The sequence below is a fragment of the Lycium barbarum genome, chromosome 1 (genome assembly GCF_019175385.1).
Source record: "Lycium barbarum isolate Lr01 chromosome 1, ASM1917538v2, whole genome shotgun sequence".
NCBI classification, from domain to species: domain Eukaryota; kingdom Viridiplantae; phylum Streptophyta; class Magnoliopsida; order Solanales; family Solanaceae; genus Lycium; species Lycium barbarum.
In genome coordinates, this window is record NC_083337.1 from 145,389,142 (window position 1) to 145,409,778 (window position 20,637).

Consider the following 20,637-nt stretch of genomic DNA (forward strand, 5'->3'; position numbering starts at 1 on the left):
TTGAATTAGCCGATGAGGAAGTAATGGTGACAACTCCAGATTTGAATGTTCCATTCCAAGTTGAAGAAGTTGAAGTCCACGAGATAGATATGAATGTTTCGATTGATGAAAATATACTCTTATATGATCCAAACGGGAATGCAATTGTAATGGATGAACCCATCGATGATAGGTTATTGCCAGAGCATCATGAAATCCAAGATGAATCTACAGAATAAGAGTGTGAAACTGAAGAAGAGTATGAAACAGAGGAAACTACTGAGGATGAGGAAGAGTTCGAAGAAGGAACAGATAGTGACTAATGCTTAGTAACATGTGTTGTTGTATCTTTATTGTATTTTGCTTAATATTTGGGTGTAAAAATTTTCTGATGGATGGTTGAGTGTTTTGATTTGCACCACAGTTTTTCTTTATTGTTTTCTTTAACCTATTTTACCACTTTCATCATTACTTACTGAATCTTGTAGTGTACTATGCGACTATGTTGTTTGATAAATGCCATTATAGTTTTAGTTCAACCTTTGATAGAATCCTCCTGATGTTATTTATATTACAGATACGTAGTGGACAGCTGGTCAGAATTCATTGACGTGCTACTCATTGAAGGTTCTGCATTTTAGCTGCTGTTGTTGAGGTATTGTTGCCTGCTATTGAAGTTCTTCTCACTTAAGTTTATTCATCTCCTCTCTCTCTGTACAGTAACTTGACTATTGATTTGTATAAAATGATAAATAGCAGTTGTTGATGACAAAGAACTGCTACATTTTATCTACAACTGATGAGCAAGTATGGCCAAAATTGAATTTGATGAAAACTACTGCTTGTGTTGTCATGTATTCTGCATTTTCTGAAATTTTGCAAACTGTTAACTCATCATGTGTGTCATACCATGTGATTCTGTTGTCATGATTCTGTTGTGGTGTTAATATCTTCTTGGAAGCTGTAACAGTCTAGATTCTCATCAATGTATCAAATTGCTATTAGTTAGCTTTCCAGTTAGCATGTATACATTACTAAAGGGAAAAAGCAGATTTTTAACCTAAAATAAAAAAGAGTAACCCTCTCATATAATCTCAGCTTGAGTAACAAATATTGGTTATGATGACTTGGGGAAGTTGAAGCTTCAGTGGTTGTTCATTTTGGTTAGGTTTACTTTGTGTACAGGAAAGGAGATTATTATCGCTATCTTGCAGAGTTCAAAAGTGGTGACGATAAGAAAGAGGTTTCTGATCTTTCATTGAAGGCTTATCAGGTAATGGTTTGCTTGTACCTAACTTCTTCTAGAAAAATACAGAAGTGCACATATCAGTGTCCACCTCTTTTTTCTTGGTTCAGTGCCTTTTATGCAAGAATTGACAGATCTTCTGTTTGCATTCTTGAGGCACCTTTGTATGTTGGGGTAAAACTGTTGCTCTTAATACATAGTTGTGCATTTGATAGAAGCTGTTACACTTGACATGATAGTCCTAATTCACAGGGTGCATTAATAGTCCTAATTCTTTATAAAAGTGGAGCACTTTTAGTCATCACCCTAACTAGCGTTAACTTTTTAACGGAGATCACCTCACGTGCTTGTCACACTATATTTTCTCTCCAATAGTACAGCTTTTCTGTGCTCTGTCTTCTTTCTTGCGAAGGAGGCAATCATCTGAGAGTTTCCTCTTTCATTATGTTTCTCATTTTGATTTTGTTAAACCTTCTTGTATTTGTTGATTTTTGCTGCAAGAATCTTTCCATTATTTTATTTCTTTTACTTTTTATATTGATGATTGAAAGTTAATAATAAAACATAGCAGATAACTATTTCTATTTGCTTATTCTTATTGAATGAACTTTCCAGAATTTGTTGATTTGTGGGTCATCTCCTTGTCCAGTCTTTATACTTTTTCGAGTCAGTTTATTCTATATAGTTTTCTTATATTGTAAATTCTTTTGCGATCGAATGAAGTTAACTAATTTATAATTTCAAATTCGATAACCGAGGCTTTGTTTGTTACTGTAAAATCATGTCATGGGGGATTTATGAAGCGTTTACCACAAAAGTATGTTGGTGGAAACATGAATTACTTTGATTATGTAAATGCGGCAGAATTAACTCTTGCTGAGTTCAAGAAGATGGCAGAGATTTGTGGCTACGAAAATGATTCCCTAACTTTTTGGCATAGGTGTGGAAGGTCCAGTAATAGATGGAAGTTGATCTCTATAGATTGTGATTTAAAACTGCAACTTAGTGTTGTTATTTGGCTATTTTGTTACTGTTTTGAGTGCTATTTTTTATGTTCACTTGCTAGTGCACTTATATTTTGGTGCTCTTATGATATTTTTCAATGAGTTTATGGTGTTATTCTGGTGTATTGCTGGTGCTGAAATTTTGCTGCTGTCATTGCTGGTTTTATAAGGTGCTCAAGTTTGCAACAATTTTTGCTGGTCTTGTAAGCTGGTGTTAGATTTTTGCTACAATTTTGTTAAGCTGTTGCTGGATCTATGTTGCTGTCTTTGTTGAAGTTGGTACAGAAATTAGGCTTTCTCGTAACTGTGCTACTGCTGCCACAGTTTCAGCTGCGCTGCAGCTGCTGAAACTGTGGTGCTGAAAGCCTGAATTGAATGACTTAAATTCAGACTTTTGACCTCTTAAAGACTAAAGTACCTTTATATGAATGTGTGCATAATAGGTATATACAGTGTGTGTGTGTTTGTCTGTCTGTTTGAAGATTGATCTCAATGCAAGTGACTCGTTTGAGTGGGTAGCATCATGACTAGGGGTGGGCATAAACACCGAAGAAAAAAGGGTGCTGATGTTGATGATGTTGCTTCTGTTACTCAATTTTTTTTTATAAATGTTTGTACTGCTACTTTTTTGTTTCTGAATGAAACATTAGCTGCCTCAGTAGATTATTTTCGAGACCTGCATGAATATAATGTTGTGAAACATTTGGATTTGGGACAAATAGGATTGCAGTAGGATTTATTTTTCGTGGGTGTGGAATAGGATAGTGTTTTAGTGTTAGTGGGAGACAGATGTAATTAGCATTTAATTACGGCTTGAATGAAATATTGCCCTGTTGGCTTCTCTATGACTGATGAAGAAAGCAATGGACCTGCTAGTATTTTACTTGTAATTTGTGTCATTAATCTCTTTATATTTATACTATAATTGCATTTGTCTCGGGTGGCCTAGAAGCTGGCTTTGTTGCACTCCTCTATGCAATCTGTTCCTTTGGCAGCATAATAGGTGATCAAAATCAAATAGAAATTTTAGTTCCTCACATGTTAATGATGATGACTCATCAATTTGGTTGGACTATATTAAGAAGGAAACTTAATGATTCATATTAGGTTGTCATTGCAAAACACCCAAATCATGCTAAACTGTCATGACTGTGACATCCGGCTTTGGATATTTTGACAGTCATGCTTTGGATTTAACCATGTCCACATTTTTTTTGTAGTTATGGCTCGAGGCAGAGGTCGAGGTAGCGGAGGTCGTGTAGGAAAGTCCTCATTAAGGTGTGATTCTACTGGTCGTGCAAACATGCCTACCATTCCCATTCCCACCACAGTTAGTCCTAACAAGGTGATACGAGTTTCATAGGTGGGCCAGATCCTATAAACCAAGTTCAAACTTTACGTACGCCACCGGTTCAAGCCTCAGGTCTGTTTATTACTGCCTCTCATAATAGAAACTATAAATTGTAGGTTTGCTTGTGTAACAAGCTGCAGATTTTGAAAATCAAGCTGCAGATTTTGTAAATCATGATTAGTCATATTTGTAGACTTGCAAACAGCTTGTATAAAAACCTCTTTACTGATGGTTGCTTTAATTTCCTCACGTCTACATTTTTTTGTAGATATCGCTCGAGGAAAAGGTCGAGGTAGCGAAGGTCGTGTAGGAAAGTCCTCACTTGGGGGTGATTCTGCTCGTCATGCAAACATGCCTACTATTCCTATTCCCACCACAGTTAGTCCTCAACAAGGTGGTACGAGTTCCATAGGTGGGCCAGATCCTATAAACCATGTTCAAACTTTAGGTACGCCACCGGTTCAAGCGTCAGATCACGGTAGTAACCCAACCATCCCTGAATTATCTCCCATTACACCTGATCTGAGCAGCCCAGTAGATGAGGGTACATCAAACCATAGCAACACTGTCAGCGAAGAAGAGTCCAGTAGTCGTTGTAGGCAGCGGACAATTACACTTGTTACTCTTACTCCTGCAGGGTTAGTCCATGCTTGTATTTTTTTTAATATATAATTTGTGGTAGGCCTTGAAATAATATTTTCAAATTTATGCAGGTTGGAACCTTCTAAAGAATGCTCTAATACCATATCCGCATCTTTCAAAAATCAACTTGATCCCAATGGAATCAATTGGAAAGGTGTCTCAGAAGATACTAGAAATTTTTATTTTGGGGAATTCAAGGTATAACTTTCATCATAATTCGTTTTATAAGTGTATTAGCTTTTATAGTTAGGATACTAATAATATTAGTTTATAAACTGTTTTCAGAAGACATACCATTGGGACTCTTCGATTCCTGAGAGTGTAATAAAAAAACATTGGAATACTAAGGCAGCAACAAAGTATAGGAATTTCATTAGGAAAATTAAACAAAAAGGGATTAAGCCGGATTATGTGTCTGATAATGTGTGGGAACACTGGTTGCAACTTTGGGCGGATCCTAAGTGTGTCGAAAAGTCGGAGATAAATGCAAAGAATCGTTGTGGAGGGAAAGAAGTTGCTGCCGGGACTCACACGGGTGGGTCTATCTGCATTGGGGAGCATCGCAAGAGACTTGTAAGTATATATATTTATTTTCATACACTCTTAAATTTTTTATATTTACTACTTGAAAAATACTACTTGAAAATTGGTTTTTCAAGGTGTTTTTTGCAGTTCTTGATTCTGGTTTACCTAGGTATATATATTGCTATTTTCTTGATTACTATGTTGTTGTCTTTCTTGAATTATTTAGATTTGTCTATTGTTGGTTATACTGCTATCGTTCTTGGTGTAATTTTCTAAAATGACTAACTTTTGCATAGGCTGTTACAAAGGGTCGAGATCCAACACCAGGTGAGGTACATTTGCATGTCCATACACATGATCATGATGGAGAATCTTTTGTTGATGAGCGTGCCCGAGCTGTCCATGTAAGTTCAAAATTTTATAATTTCAGAATTAAACTAATGAAAAACTTAAGCCTTATATGATGACTTTAGTAAATCCATGCATTGCACTGCTTTTACCTAGGTGCTGTAAACAACAGTGTTTTGTCGACGTCTCGTAAAGGTGTGGTTAATGATAACTAAAGACTGTGTTTAGCATAAAGACTGGTATGATGGTTGTGATATGTTTGTAACTTCTTGTTTAAGGTCATCCAGAACCCCCTTATTTGATATATGCTATGATTGTTTCCCTTGTGATGATTTGTTTGAGCTTTAGCACTGTTCATACAGATGTTATAAAGAAAGGACAATAAAACATGGAATCTCTAGAGTGTTAAAGCTAAAAATTGCTTCTTTAACAAATCAAAATGGCTTTTATTTGAGATCAAAACCTATGTAGGATCCTATATTAAGATGTGAAGCATACATTATGAATCATGTTAGATAGTCTGGTGTTCTGCAGTCCCAGAATGTATTTTTTTTAAATCAAATATACGACTAAGCATGTTGCTTAGTGGTTATTATTATATATCAAACGAAACCAATCAGCTGTACAAGTAACACAGTCAAAATAAAAGCACAACAATAAAAAAATTCTATGCTATGAATCATTGCCCAGCACCTATCACTATATGAACTTGGTTTGCTTCCATGCATTTGTTTGCTGTTAACCACAAACCAGTGTCATCAAACCAGCTCAATATGTAAGTGCTTCTTGTTCCTCTCAGTAGTTGTAATGCTATGTAGTTTTGTATTACTATATGTGTCAAACTTAGCCAGATATTGCAAGTTTTCAATAGGAATGAGCATAGCTAATACCGCCCATTAAAAACCATACAATAGCAGGTTTAGCATGAACACACACAGTACATCTCTTCCTTTGTCTGCATTGTCTTTTATCCATTGGCTCCTCTTTTCTGCATAGCTCTAATTCTAAGGTTGGGAATATGAAACTTATCCATGTTGATAATCCTTCTTCCAGTACTTGGTAGTTCTGAAAAATGCCTGAACTGAACTTCACTTTGATACTTCTCAGTCAATTTTCTGAAAGCCTCTTCCTTTTCCTCTGAAAATTCCTTATTTGCCAATTGAATTTTCATTTCTTCTCTCTTTTTCTTAAGCTCATTGATGGCTACAAGCTTCTCAGCATGCTCCTTTTGCTGTTTTGCAAGCTTTGACTTCTTTTTCTTACCTGAAAATTTGAATGAGCTGTTGCCTTCCCCCATAATTTGAAATAATTTGTTGGATCAATAGAACAGCCAAAATCTCCTTTGAACCACCTTTGCACCAGCAATAATCCAAAACTGATACAAGCAATACTATAAGCAAGCATAGTATTGATGTTCTTGGTTCCAACTGTCACGACCCAGCCCCGTGGGCCGCGACTGGTGCCCTAATTGGACACCCAGACAGACAAACATATCAAATCGTAACAAATTATCCAAATCGAATCACATACAGATAGTGTATAGAGGCACTAATATCACACGCTGCCTCAAATTATATCAAACTGTCTCAGACACACTTCAAACACAACCATATATATATATATATATATATATATATATATATATATATATATATCAAAAGCCGACAAGGCTATCAAATGGCACAACGGCCCCAAAACATATACGAATGCACGCCGACAAGGCTGCCATAGCGGATAGGATCATACAGACACATCTGAACAGAAGTAGGCACACACACCCACAAATACGTCTACAGACCTCTAAACAGACCAACAGAAACATATGGCGGGACAGGGCCCCGCCGTACCCCTCAACAAATATATACATATGCATCGAACAAGTATATATACCAAAAAGTAGGCTCCGAAATAAGAGGAGCACTCCAAACAGCAGAAGAGGGTGTCCTAAACTGGTGAATCACCAAACTGTGCGTCTGTACCTGCGGGCATGAAACGCAGCCCCCCGAAGAAAGGGGGTCAGTACGAAATATGTACTGAGTATGCAAAGCAAAAAATACAGAAACAAATCTGAGGCATAAACGAAATACTAGTACAGAACATAAGTAAAAATCCAACATATCAAAATGTTTACTTTCAAAATATAAGTCATGCATAAGGTACAACAGAATATGGACGCCCGCCCGTCAATGGCGCCATAACACAGCATAACACCAGAAGGTTTCAAATCTCCGTATCCCCGTCACATATCACAACACAGCATAACGCCATACACAGCATAACACCAAATATAAGTGGAACCCGACTCTCTTTAGCGAGTATCTCGGTGAACCATAAACACAGCATAACACCGGAGTATATCAAAGTGCGCACGATAACAAAACCGGCCCGGGAACTGGCGAAAGATATAACAGAACGCACGAGCAGAGTCATGAGTAACCATATGCATAAAATCATTATCATAGACTCAAATATAAGTAATTGACCATACTTGAAATTCGAAATGATAATCATACCAAATTCTTTCAAAAGTCGTCCGAATTACATAAAGGAAAGTCGCGGGACCCACGGACGGGTATTGACCCGAGTCGGGCCCGCCTATGGAAAATATACTCATTATATGCCATATAAACTTCTACAAAAATATTGAAGCAATCCGAGCCTTTCTGTGAAAGATATGACGTTCACAAATTACGAAATTCTTTAAAGTGAAACCTTTTTATGCAAAGTTCGGAAAGCGATTATTTCAAAGACATAATGGTTCATATTTCATCAAATCATACATAAGAGTGCCAAGGAATATATATAAGGATCATAACGTACTCGGATTTCGAATTTAGAATTTCCTCGAGGCTCGTAATGTAGCCTATTGAAAACTAAGGCATGCCAAAAGAAAGAAGGGTTGCGCTTTACATACCTTTAGCGTTTAGTCGTATTATAACTTGTACTTGCTGCCCAATGGTACTTATCCTATATCAAGATATCAAGAGCTATGATTAGTCTACGAGGGAATTCCATATGTATTTTAACGTTAACAATTCCTTTCTAACATTTAGACGACGTTTCGTTCGCATTCAAACCAACTAGTGCTACAAGCTAACATTGCTAATCATTCTTTCATATATCAATCCAAACTTGTTTAACATGACTTAGGGGACTTTGGACAGCTTGCACATCATTCAAATCAGTCCCAAACTCACGGCCAAACAACACATACCACAATACCATTTTCACTTAGCAATTTTCCAGTTTTAACATACAACGACAACAACACGTTTAATAACATTACTTTCACGATTCTTGGAACTGTTTTAGCATCATTTTTATTCTTACAACATCCCCCAAATCATTTAAATTTCAACTTGAATCATTGCACTTCACTTTCACTATATGTTCATAACAACATTCAACATTCAACATACACTAATTCACTTCTAACCTTAAAACAGTCCACAGTTTTGGACTGCTTGTATACTTCAACATGATTTGTTTCTTTAACACCTCAATTCACATATTCAACATGCATACAATACACCACAATGTCCATAACAACAACAATCAAAACTTGGCACAAAACAGTCCATAATTTCCCCTAAAACAGTCCCCTTACACGGCTTCAACACCATTCCAACAACTTCATGATTTTCATCCATTTATCCATACTACAACACATTCAATCCACTTCCAATACATGTATAAGAAGATTAAACATGATTCCATTAAAGCCTACAACACACGACTCATTTAAATTTTAAGAAAAACAGTCCTACGGCATTCCACAACATTCCAACATTCGTACAATTCATGTTACTATGTTTCAACATCAAGATACATAATTTCGTGACTTCAACCATGCTTCAACATCAAGATATATAATTTCATGATTCTCTTTCATTTCTACACACCATAACACGTTCAAACCATCCACAACACATGCAAATTCATCCTAAAACATATAGAAAATGATCAACTCTTACCTTAGCAAATTGGCTCCTTAATTTTCTGAATTTAATGGCTTCAATTAAAGACCACCCTTGCTGACATCAAGGACCAATTCACATAACCATAGACCTTTAGCAATCATAATATTCAAGAATCTTGTTCCTCTTTCCAGCTGCTTGCTCAAAAACACAAAGAAAACTTAGGCTACAACTTCTCTTTAACTAATATCATGTCAAGGGTCTAGGATTTAGCTTATATGATGGCTCAATTAGAAAGGGGGTTTGGGTGAGAAAATAATGGTTCTTGGATATGTTTTTGGTCGTGTGAAATGATATAGGGAAAAGTGGTGACTTATCTATTGAGTTTAATGGGCCTCATGGGCCGAAATATGAGTGTTTGGGTCGGGTCCAAACTTGCTGCCCTTCCAGCCCAAATTGTATCGTCCATATGTCCTTATCCAAATATCAGTTTGACAAGAGGTTTGTTGCGTTGGAAACTAGACTCGATGAAAGTCATTTTAGGCTTTTGAAACACCTTAAAACTCCTCATATACTAGGAGATATGCCTCCAACAATATGGGCTAAAAATCTGGTCCGAGATTTTACTGAAGTTGTTCCGATTCATTTCGTTCAGATTCGTTTAACTTCTAATCCTATTCCAACCCTCATGTAACCTCTTATACATACATATACATACTCATATACATACATAACAATCCATACACGTCTCGAAGGGTCCGGAGAATCACAATAACCTTAAACGTAACTAGAGAACTTACGAAGCTTCGACGAAACTCCAATCGCAAAAATATATTCATATCTTTTGTCCATCTTCTATATCATTACTAATAATCTCAAATACTTTAAAAGGGCGCTCGCATTACCTCATATACATACTCATAGCGCGATTTCAAATCCTTTAGGTAACCGTGTCACCTTGGGATACTTAAGGAAACCATATATATAACGATATTCTTACTAACTCGATTAACTTTCCTTGAACCTTCTTAACTCATTCTTTCTTGTTTTAATACAAGTAGCACAGATTATTATGGAGTGTAACATTCTTCCCCCCTTAGGAACATTCGTCCTCGAATGTTACATTAGTGTTATATAAGCATACTTAACCTTTCACCCTTCCTAGTCAATCTTATCCTTCAATCCCTCACAAGCTGTCTTATCAATATATTCACATCCGTCACAATTCTTTTTCTTTTGTACTGTTGTCTTAATCATACTATTACTTCTTTCAACTATAAACTCGTCATAATTTATCCCTGCTTATCAATTCAGTCGGTTCCTCATATAACACCCTATTAAGATTTGCCAGCCTTTTCTAAATCATCTCTTATTATCACAAACCCTTCCAAATTGCCCTATCATTTCATTTTTACTATATTGATATCGATCTCATAATTACTATTACCATTAATTCAACGATTAACTTATTTCTCGCAGTCAACTACACTCACCACTTAGTCAACTCTTATCATTACCGTTGACACGGCCTTTCAATACATATTACAAACTAATATCTCATTCCTTTTATACTTGTGGAAAATTTTAGCAGAGTTCCCTCTGTATTTCTTTATTATCCCAGAACCTGCACGTAGGAAATACCAACAATGCCTCACAGGGCCAACATATATATATATATATATATATATATATACACACATCATATCATATCATAGCCACACAGGGCTCCCAATATTAACAACATTATGAAAATGATGGACTTACCTCGTATGTCCAATCCAAACTGCACCTGTTACACTTTCCTGTTTACTTTCCCTTTCAATCTTTTAAGTTTACATTTCGATCGTACTTCAAATACCTTACCCGACGTACATCCTTCGTACCGTTGCTTACCTGCGTACTTTGTAACTTCCAATATCATCAGTCACTGTCTTTTGTCAATACCGTTCTCCAGCTGAAATTTAGGGTTAGTAGAAAGGAATTTCATATCTTATGACTGAGCTCTATCGCACGATCTAAGATCCAAAGAAAGGTAACACCCTAAATGTCCTGTAGCCTCCTGTTTATAGATGTGGTGCACAACACACCGATAAACAAGACTCTACGAGACACGGTCTGTAGACATTCCAAGGAAGGACCGCTCTGATACCACTTCAGTCACGACCCAGCCCCGCGACTGGTGCCCTACTTGGACACCCAGACAGACAAACATATCAAATCGTAACACACTTATCCAAATCGAATCACATACAGATAGTGTATACAGGCACAAATATCACACGCTGCCTCAAATTATATCAAACTGTCTCAGACACACTTCAAACACAACCATATATATATATATATATATATATATATATATCAAAAGCCGACAAGGCTATCAAATGGCACAACGGCCCCAAAACATATACGAATGCACGCCGACAAGGCTGCCATAGCGGATAGGATCATACAGACACATCTGAACAGAAGTAGGCACACACACCCACAAATACGTCTACAGACCTCTAAACAGACCAACAGAAACATATGGCGGGACAGGGCCCCGCCGTACCCCTGAACAAATACATACATATGCATCGAACAAGTATATATACCAAAAAGTAGGCTCCGAAATAAGAGGAGCACTCCAAACAGCAGAAGAGGGTGTCCTAAACTGGTGAATCACCAAACTGTGCGTCTGTACCTGCGGGCATGAAACGCAGCCCCCCGAAGAAAGGGGGTCAGTACGAAATATGTACTGAGTATATAAAGCAAAAAATACAGAAACAAATCTGAGGCATAAACGAAATAGTAGTACAGAACATAAGTAAAAATCCAACATATCAAAATGTTTACTTTCAAAATATAAGTCATGCATAAGGTACAGAAGAATATGGTCGCCCGCCCGTCAATGGCGCCATAACACAGCATAACACCAGAAGGTTTCAAATCTCCGTATCCCCGTCACATATCACAACACAGCATAACGCCATACACAGCATAACACCAAATATAAGTGGAACCCGACCCTCTTTAGCGAGTAGCTCGGTGAACCATAAACACAGCATAACACCGGAGTATATCAAAGTGCGCACGATAACAAAACCGGCCCGTGAACCGGCGAAAGATATAACAGAACGCACGACCAGAGTCATGAGTAACCATATGCATAAAATCATTATCATAGACTTAAATATAAGTAATTGACCATACTTGAAATTCGAAATGATAATCATACCAAATTCTTTCAAAAGTCGTCCGAATTACATAAAGGAAAGTCGCGGGACCCACGGACGGGTATTGACCCGAGTCGGGCCCGCCTATGGAAAATATACTCATTATATGCCATATAAACTTCTACAAAAATATTGAAGCAATCCGAGCCTTTCTGTGAAAGATATGACGTTCACAAATTACGAAATTCTTTAAAGTGAAACCTTTTTATGCAAAGTTCGGAAAGCGATTATTTCAAAGACATAATGGTTCATATTTCATCAAATCATACATAAGAGTGCCAAGGAATATATATAAGGATCATAATGTACTCGGATTTCGAATTTAGAATTTCCTCGAGGCTCGTAATGTAGCCTATTGAAAACTAAGGCATGCCAAAAGAAAGAAGGGTTGCGCTTTACATACCTTTAGCGTTTAGTCGTATTATAACTTGTACTTGCTTCCCAATGGTACTTATCCTATATCAAGATATCAAGAGCTATGATTAGTCTACGAGGGAATTCCATATGTATTTTAACGTTAACAATTCCTTTCTAACATTTAGACGACGTTTCGTTCGCATTCAAACCAACTAGTGCTACAAGCTAACATTGCTAATCATTCTTTCATATATCAATCCAAACTTGTTTAACATGACTTAGGGGACTTTGGACAGCTTGCACATCATTCAAATCAGTCCCAAACTCACGGCCAAACAACACATACCACAATACCATTTTCACTTAGCAATTTTCCAGTTTTAACTTACAACGACAACAACACGTTTAATAACATTACTTTCACGATTCTTGGAACTGTTTTAGCATCATTTTTATTCTTACAACAGCCCCCAAATCATTTAAATTTCAACTTGAATCATTGCACTTCACTTTCACTATATGTTCATAACAACATTCAACATTCAACATACACTAATTCACTTCTAACCTTAAAACAGTCCACAGTTTTGGACTGCTTGTATACTTCAACATGATTTGTTTCTTTAACACCTCAATTCACATATTCAACATGCATACAATACACCACAATGTCCATAACAACAACAATCAAAACTTGGCACAAAACAGTCCATAATTTCCCCTAAAACAGTCCCCTTACACGGCTTCAACACCATTCCAACAACTTCATGATTTTCATCCATTTATCCATACTACAACACATTCAATCCACTTCCAATACATGTATAAGAAGATTAAACATGATTCCATTAAAGCCTACAACACACGGCTCATTTAAATTTTAAGAAAAACAGTCCAACGACATTCCACAACATTCCAACATTCATACAATTCATGTTACTATGTTTCAACATCAAGATACATAATTTCGTGACTTCAACCATGCTTCAACATCAAGATACATAATTTCATGATTCTCTTTCATTTCTACACACTATAACACGTTCAAACCATCCACAACACATGCAAATTCATCCTAAAACATATAGAAAATGATCAACTCTTACCTTAGCAAATTGGCTCCTTAATTTTCTGAATTTAATGGCTTCAATTAAAGACCACCCTTGCTGCCCTCAAGGACCAATTCACATCACCATAGACCTTTAGAAATCATAATATTCAAGAATCTTGTTCCTCTTTCCAGCTGCTTGCTCAACAACACAAAGAAAACTTAGGTTACAACTTCTCTTTAACTAATATCATGTCAAGGGTCTAGGATATAGCTTATATGATGGCTCAATTAGAAAGGGGGTTTGGGAGAGAAAATAAGGGTTCTTGGATCTGTTTTTGGTCGTGTGAAATGATATAGGGAAAAGTGGTGACTTATCTATTGAGTTTAATGGGCCTCATGGGCCGAAATATGAGTGTTTGGGTCGGGTCCAAACTTGCAGCCCTGCCAGCCCAAATTGTATCGTCCATATGTCCTTATCCAAATATAATTTTGACAAGAGGTTTGTTGCGTTGGAAACTAGACTCGATGAACGTCATTTTAGGCTTTTGAAACACCTTAAAACTCCTCATATACTAGGAGATATGCCTCCAACAATATGGGCTAAAAATCTGGTCCGAGATTTTACTGAAGTTGTTCCGATTCATTTCGTTCAGATTCGTTTAACTTCTAATCCTCTTCCAACCCTCATGTAACCTCTTATACATACATATACATACTCATATACATACATAACAATCCATACACGTCTCGAAGGGTCCGGAGAATCACAATAACCTTAAACGTAACTAGAGAACTTACGAAGCTTCGACGAAACTCCAATCGCAAAAATATATTCATATCTTTTGTCCATCTTCTATATCATTACTAATAATCTCAAATACTTTAAAAGGGCACTCGCATTACCTCATATACATACTCATAGCGCGATTTCAAATCCTTTAGGTAACCGTGTCACCTTGGGATACTTAAGGAAACCATATATATAACGATATTCTTACTAACTCGATTAACTTTCCTTGAACCTTCTTAACTCATTCTTTCTTGTTTTAATACAAGTAGCACGGATTATTATGGAGTGTAACACCAACAGTAGCAAACCAAAGCACAGTTTTAATGAAATATGCCTTTATCCACCAAAAATGCCCCAGGTCATTTCCACTAGAAAGTGGATCAGTCCCAGAATGTATGCAGAGTGGTTCAAAAGACTTTTAAAATGTAATTTGTGGCATCTGTGAACTTTCCTAATAACCTATGAAGCCTGTGATGCTTGTCTGGGGTCTTACATTGAAAAAATAAGCATGTTAACTTCATTTCCTGTCAAATTTGAACCTACTGGTGCAGTTAAAGATATTGTGAGATGTGAACCATGAAGCATGATCCTTTGCTTAACTTATGTGAAAGAAATCCTGGATATAAATGAATAGAAATCTGGCTTAGGATGTTGTTAAGACTGATGAACTGATGAGCATAAAGACTGTGTTTAGCATAATTGTGCAGTTAATTGATGTTCGTCGTTTATCATTCTTAAGTCTATTAATTAAGTTTGTTTAAGCAAATCATTCAGCAACCTTGTGCCTGTTAGTCTGTATAACTTGTACACCAACAAAAAATGGATAAATATCTGCTCTCTTATCTTTGGAATTCATTTCTCTTTTTATTTGGTAAAATTGAATGGTTAGTATTCTTGATGTTTTAATTTCACTAATTATTACAGGAAAGATATCAAGAAATATTACGGGAAAAATCACAGTCTCAGTCTGATATTGATCAATGTGAAGCATATTATGAAGCTGCTGGGGGAACAAGGAAGAGAAGAATATATGGTCTTGGATCTCAAGCACAAAGTTATTATAGGCCGAATCTTTGCGTCAATTTTGCCTTTAATGCTTCAGCATCAGCAGCACCTTCAACTTCTCAATCAGCACCTACAGAAAATATGGAGGAGTTAGTGATGCGATTGATTCCTACACTGACTGATCGCTTGCTTCCTTTATTTATTAAGAAGGCACGCAGAGTGATTTCTTCACCATCACATCATCCAAATACTCCTGTCGACAAACCATCAGTTGTGACACCCATAGTGCCTCCTCCTACTACTGCTAACGTTGACGATGTTGATCCTTTAGTTTCTGATGATGATCGTAGTCCTTCACCCATGCATTAGTTTTTTATGTTATCTGCTTTTTATTGGAAAGAACAAACTTATGCACTAACAATACTTGATGGATGTGTGGGTTCTTTTGGTAGTTGATAGCTTGGTGTTGTCGGTGTTTTGGACTTAACGATTGGGATTTCGCTATCTATTTTGAACTTTTTTTATAAATATTATTTTATGTGAATGTCAGTTATTTTTAAGGGTATTTATTAATTTGTATTTAGTATGCTTCAACAGGTGTATTTAAAAAAAAAATAGAAGAAAAATATTTGTGACAGATTTGCGACGGATTTTGGTCGTTGCTAGAGGGACAAATATTGTATTGTCGCTAAATGCAGGCACAAATAATTCAATATTTTGCGACGGATTAGCGACAATGATTTTCGTCGCTAATTTACTAAAACGACGAAATGAAATATGAAATTAGTCACGGAATTCATAACAATAGCAACAAAAATAATCCGTTGATATAATGTGGAACAGATCTCATACGTCGCTACTCTGTCGCTAAATTTGCTACGGATTTCAATTTTCCGTCGCTAATAGGTTAGCAACGCGCAAAATCGTAACAGACGACATTCCGTCGCTAATCCGTCGCAACACATGTTTAGCAACAGATATATGCTGATTAGCGACGGAATACGTCCGTCACTAAACGCTGTTTTTTTAGTAGTGTACCACTTGAATTTTATCCTGGCTGAAACAATAAAGCAAGCTAAAACGATGGCATAAACCGGACAAATATTGAACCGAGGAGTACTTTGCAAAAGGTGATGAATAGGTCGAATGAAGAGTTTTCTTTTCATTTATACATACATATAAGTGGATTTACAAAGGCTCGAACTAGTGGCCTTAAAAAAAACAAAAAGAAGGGACATAAGGCCCACGAGCCTAATCTTCACCCGATCCCTCAGTTTCTTCCCCGGCTGACTCAAGGTCGATATCCGAATCCTCAAGGTCGAATACAGCCTTTGCTTCTGCTTCGAGCTATTTTGCCTCCACGATCAGATCTGAAAAGTCCACTCCAATGGCTTGAACTTCTTCGAGGGTTTCTCTTCGGGATAAGCACCGCACGTACTCGGCTGGTTTTGTACTGGCCTTCTCAGCAACAATCACGTCGGCCTTATACTGGTCTAACATATCATCATAGCCCGAGATCTGATCAAGATCCTTTACATATTCAGCCTGCAGATCGGTGATATCCCGACTCAGTCTATCTCGTTAAGCTTCGGCCGCAGCAAGCGATGAGCTAAGTCCGTTTATTTGTTCTATCGACGCCCGAAGCTGCTATCTGAGAACATTACGTTCGGCCACAACACCGATGGTCATTTCTTGGAGGGCATTAAGCTCGGGCTTGATCCCATCAAGCTCTGCCCGAAGTTGATCAATCTGGCTAACATATGCCTCGGGCCTGAGAAGGAAGGGCATTATCATCAGCTATTAAAGATCTATTGTAAACTTCGAAAGCCCTTACCTTCTCTGCCAACTAGTCACGTTCCCGCTTAGCCTTGGCAGCTTCGTTTCGAGCCGCTGCTAAATCCGACTTAAGGACAGAAAGGTCAGGAAGAGACGAGATATATATCAATTTCTGCTCATACAGATTCATGAGCTCGTCCACCTCCTGATTTTTACTTTTAAGCTCCTCCTTGAGCCGGCCCACTTCGTGCCTGAGCCGGTGGAAGCTTGCATGATGAAGCACGGAGGCCTATAAGGGAAAAAGGAACGGTTGTTAAAATGAGGCATAAAATTAAAGCTAAGTGAAAATAGCATGAGAACAAGACTTACCCGGTTCAATGCCTGCTGAGCTTTGTTGAAAAGGCACGATTCGCTGACTTTGGCCATTTTCGTACGGTCCTCTTGGGACATCAGAGGGTACAGATAGCTGGCCACCCAATCCGGCCCGGATAACATGTTCATATCGGCCGGCACCTTGAAAGTGATTAGCCTCTTCCGATTCTGGTCGGTACTAAGGGCAAGAAACAATTTCTCTAACCTAGGACCGGAATTAACCCCGAAACGGTTGACTACGGAAATGGACAATGCTCGAAACCCGACATACTCGGAGCGGGTATTTCATAACCCTCATGACCGGTTGCCCCTTCCTCGATCATCTTGCCTTTAGCTTTTTCAATATCGGCGGGAATATCCACCAACGGGGGCAAAAAATCTTGTATGCAAATTATTATTTCAGAAGAGGCTACAACTTGTATCGGAAGGACAGAACCAATACCATACAAAGGCGGAATGTTAAGTACCTTTGAGCCCGGTACCGAGGAAGCTGCCTTCGATCCAGCGGCTGTGGCTGGCAGCCTTTCAAAACTTCGAATAGGACTGTGCTCTGTCGTAGGGTCTATAGATGTCCCGACCTTCGGACTGATCTCCCTATGTCCGTCGGCCTCGAGACATCCCTCGAACCCACTAGAATTTGACTTGAGCTTCCCACCAATAGTGGAGTAATCGCAACAGTACCGGTCAGATCTTGCTCAAGGAGCTCGTCCACAAGACGATGCCCGCCTAACACCTGGTCGTCATCATCGGAATGATCCGATAGTTGACCGACAACCTCGACGTCCAGATTCCGAGCCGAGACATCTTCCGAAGAGGTCTCTTTGATGGTGAGCCTCGATCTTTTCCTAGTTTCATCTTTGTCTCCCTGATCAGGAGCTTCGATATCTTGCTCGTCGGTAGAGGCCTCGGCAGCTTCCTGGCCCCGAATTCTGGTGGCCTTTGATAGACCTGTGAAGCGAAAAGAAGAACAGTCCTTACTTATCTAACATAGCGTGGCACGCAGGGAAGACAGGACAACGCTCTAAGGAAAGGACTTAGCGTGGGTTCCGGCCTCCCACCAGGACTAGGACAAACGCCTCCAGGTGCGGTCGGCATAAGTAAGTTGGGAACAGATTTTCCCGATCCATTAATCAAGGCTACGAACTGCACCGAGAGTTCGGGAAAGTGCTATATACACACAAGCAAATCAAAGGTTCAGTGAAAGTACAGGCATATGGTCATATCGTACCAAAGTTAAGTTACGTACGGTTTGGGTTCCATCTCTCGGGAAACGGCAACTTGTTAGCGGGAATCAGATCTGTTATCCTGATTTGGATAAATCTGCCCTGCCAGCCTCGGTCCCTATCTTCGTCCAGACCAGAGAAGGGTGCTTTTCCGGCTCGTTTTGAGAGTATAATCATGCCCCATCTAAAAACACGGGGACTATATAGCCGGAGTACATGGTGCACCGTGAATGGAATATTCACGTTTGCAGTGAAATAGCGAAGGAGCACAACGATCCTCCAAAATGACGGATGAATCTGACTGAGGGTAATGTCATACTGTTTGTAAAAATCCACTACCACTGGATCGAGCACGCTAAATGTGAAAAGATAGGTATAAACGCTTAAATACCCTTCCACGTAGGTCGTTATAGCTTCACTCTGATCGGGAATAACGACCTCCTTACCCTTCCACTCGCAATCTGCCTTAACCTGCTTGAGTTTATTCTGGGGTATCGTGCACAAATAGATTGATATTTCGACACCTCGGTCCTCTTGTTGACAGGGTTTCTCGACCTTGAAATCCCGGATGATCGAGCAGTCTTGATGAATGAAGTCAGTCAGTATTGGCTCCGATTTTGGAGCCGAGGAGGTCTCACTGGTTTTGGCCTTTGAAGATTTGCTCGTCATTTCGGAAGTATAAAAATAAGAAGGTTTGAATTAAGGTTTGAAGATTGGGTAGAAGACTGATAAGGAGATATGAAGACATGAAGATATGAAGGTATGAAGGTTTGAAGATATGAGGATCAACGTATCCAAAGCACACGAAGCTAAAACTCTCTTTGGTAAAAGTCAGAAAGTGAAAAATGAAAGGGAAAACTTGCTTTTATAGAGTGGGGCTGAGACGGTTTGCCTTTCGTAACCGTCTTCAGAGCCAATAGGGTCTCGACCCGTGCCGATGTCAGACGGATGTGACCTTGATCTTATCTAACCATGGGAAGCGTACGCAAGAAGGAACCGGGACGATCACTCGATCAACAGATCGTACTTAAGCAGGTCGGCCTTCCGATGAGACCTAGGTCGGGCTCTCACACGAATACCACTATGATCAAATAAAGCTTTCTTATTGTTCCAAAAGATGTGGTCTCGAACCAATTACGGTCAAGTTTTAAAAATAAAATGTTCTAACATGTCAACCGGTAGAAAAACATTTCAAATTTTTGTGAATTATAGAACAATTTATTATTGATCGAAATATTGCAAGGACATATACAAAGATTCAGGTACAAACAACACACATGGAATTCTCAATCAAGTCCAATAAAAACCAATTCGCAAAGTCCCATTAAAGGTTGTTCTATTCCACAAAATTTCGACTATGTCGGATACATCAGTATAACAGGAAAAACGGGAGAAGCCCTACTCTATGGCTACTAATTGGAAAACAAAAGTAAAACAGCAACACCCATAACTGACCTAGCAAGTCGAAGGTTGAGATCTTTAGCCTATTCCACGAGATGTGGCGATCACGCGTGATACCGATTAGATATCCCTATGACTTGCACCAGAGGCGGATGAACCGGGGATATTTAGCCCCGGTAGATCTTTTTCATCAAGCACTATTGTTGGCCGAGTTTCGCCAAAAGGCATTTCTCGATGGGTCTCCATGATATGACGGGTTCGAACCCGAGATCCAGCCCTCGAATACCTAACTGGAAAGCTTCCAGTCTCTTTGCGCCCAGGTGCCTTCGGTGGCGCAGATGCTCTTCTTCCCCGAACAACATCCTCGGCTATCAACTTTCCCATGGAAGCCCTCCTCGTCTGAAGTCCTGAAAATCAAATATATTGGGTTAA

At 38.5% G+C, this 20,637-nt stretch overlaps 1 long non-coding RNA gene and 1 pseudogene across 1 annotated transcript; one reads left to right on the plus strand and one right to left on the minus strand.

Annotated features, from left to right (window-relative positions):
- Positions 1–20,637, minus strand: part of LOC132615647 (stearoyl-[acyl-carrier-protein] 9-desaturase 6, chloroplastic-like) — a 60,563-nt pseudogene that overhangs the window by 36,553 nt on the left and 3,373 nt on the right.
- LOC132641857 (uncharacterized) lies at positions 277–4,188 on the plus strand. The gene is made up of 3 exons (XR_009583007.1): positions 277–634; positions 3,450–3,652; positions 3,849–4,188. It is a non-coding gene; the product is annotated as an uncharacterized LOC132641857 (long non-coding RNA).